The following is a 2212-nucleotide window of genomic DNA, read 5'->3' as shown; positions in this document are numbered from 1 at the left end:
AGCCCTAGCCCTAAACCTAGCCCTAACCCTATCGCAGCCCTAGCCCTAGCCCTAAACCTAACCCTGAACCTAACCCTAACCCTATCGCAGGTGACCCTAACCCTAACCAACCCTAACCCTAATCCCTAACCTAACCCCATCCCCATCCCCTAACCCTATTGCCGCCCTAACCCTAACGCAGGTGACCTACCCCTGACCCTGACCCTATCGCGGCCCCCCCCCCCTCCCCCCTAACCCTAACCCTAACCACCCTAACCCTAACCCTAACCCCAACCCCAACCCTATCGCGCCCCCCCCAACCCTCACCCTAACCACCCTAACCCTATCGCAGGCCCCCTCCCCCTCCTAACCCTAACCCCAACCCTATCGCAGGTAACCCTAAACCCTCACCCCTAACCCTATCCCTCACCCTAACCCTGACCCTAACAACCCCAACCACCCTGACCCTAACCCTAACAACCCCAACCACCCTAACCCTCACACTAACCCTCCTGCAGGTGACCTTAACCCTAACCCTCACCTCACCCTAGTAACCCTAACGCGGGCCTCCCTTACCCTAACCCAAACCTAATCCTAACCCCCACCCTAACCCTCCCTAACCCTATTGCAGGTGACCCTAACCCTATCGCAGGTGACCCTCACCCTAACTTAACCCTAGTAACCCTAACCCTATCGCAGGTGAGCACGGGCCACCCTAACCCTAACCCTATCGCAGGTGACCTCCCCTAACCCTATCTCTAACCCTAATCCAACCCCAACCCTCACCCTGACAGGTGACCTAACCCTAGCCCTAACCCAACCCTCACCCTAAACCCTCCCACTCTAACCGTAACCCTCACCCTATCCCTGACGCTAACCCTACCCCCCAAACGCTAACCCTAACCCCCCAAACCTTAACCCAACCCGGACCCTAACCCCAACCCCAAACCACCTCCCTGCCTCCCCCACCCTAACCCTCCTCCCACCTTGACCCTGACCCTATCCCAGGTGTGTGACCTACCCTAACCTGAAGCCTATCGCACGGACCTCCCTCACCCTAACCCTATCGCAGGCCTCCCTAACCCAATCGCGGCCTGATCTACCCTAACCCTAACCCCAACCCTGTGTGTGACCTACCCTAACCCAACCGCATGGGATTCCTCCCTAACCACAACCCCAAACACTAACCCTATCGCACTGGCCTCCCTAACCCTAATGCTATGCCAGGTGAGAGCACGGGCCTCCCTCCCTAACCCTACCCCCAACCCCAACCCCATCACTAACCCTAACCCAAACCCTAACCCACGGGCCTTCCTAACGCTAATGGGACTCCCTCCCTAACCCTATTGCAGGTGACCCTAACCCAATCCCTGACTCTCCCTCACCCTAACCCACCTCCCTCCCCCCTAGTGACCCTAACCCAATCCTAGCCCTAGCCCTCCCTCCCTAACCCTAACCCTATGCTCCCTAACCCACTAACTTTCAACTTTCTTTCATAACCCTCACCCAAGCCTGACCCTAACTCTATCGCAGGTAACCCTGACCCTATTGCAGCACAGGCCACCCTAACCCTATCGCTGGATAACCCTAACCCAACACCTAACCCTATCACAGCACAGGCCACCCTAACCCTATCCCACAGGACTCCCTCCCTCACCCTATTGCAGCACGGGCCTCCAAACCCTAACGCTAAAGGGGGCCTCCTGCTCTCCCTCACGCACATGGGCCTCCCTAACCCCATGGCACGGGCCTCCCTCCCACTCCCCACACCCTATTGCAGGCTAACCCTGACCCTCTGTCCGAGGGTCAGTACTAGGGGAGCACTACACATTGAGTGTATCAGTTCTGAGTGAGTGCTGTACTGTACGAGGTTTTGTCCTGAGATTGGGCCACACTGTCGTAGGGTCAGGACTGAGGCAGTTCTGCTGGCAGTGCGGGGCTGCCTCAGTCCTGACCCTCTGGCAGTGCAGCACTCCCTCAGCACTGAACCAGTGGCAGTGCTGCAAAGAGACCACATGCCTTGTTGTTAGCATGGGTTGGAGAGGAGGTACAAGAGAAGGCCAGACACAAACAGACACTAGGTGGAGGTGGAAATGCGTTTGGTAAAATGAGAACAAATACAGTGGACTGCAACAGAAAAAGTACAGAAAAAAAAACTAAGTGGTAATTCTCAGTTAGGCAGTGTAATGTTTAATTATTAAGTAGCAAGGTACAAAGACAGCTTCATTGATTA

Source organism: Hemiscyllium ocellatum, chromosome 11, assembly GCF_020745735.1.
Source record: "Hemiscyllium ocellatum isolate sHemOce1 chromosome 11, sHemOce1.pat.X.cur, whole genome shotgun sequence".
In the NCBI taxonomy this organism is placed as follows: Eukaryota; Metazoa; Chordata; class Chondrichthyes; order Orectolobiformes; family Hemiscylliidae; genus Hemiscyllium; species Hemiscyllium ocellatum.
Note: the sequence above shows the minus strand (reverse complement) of the source record.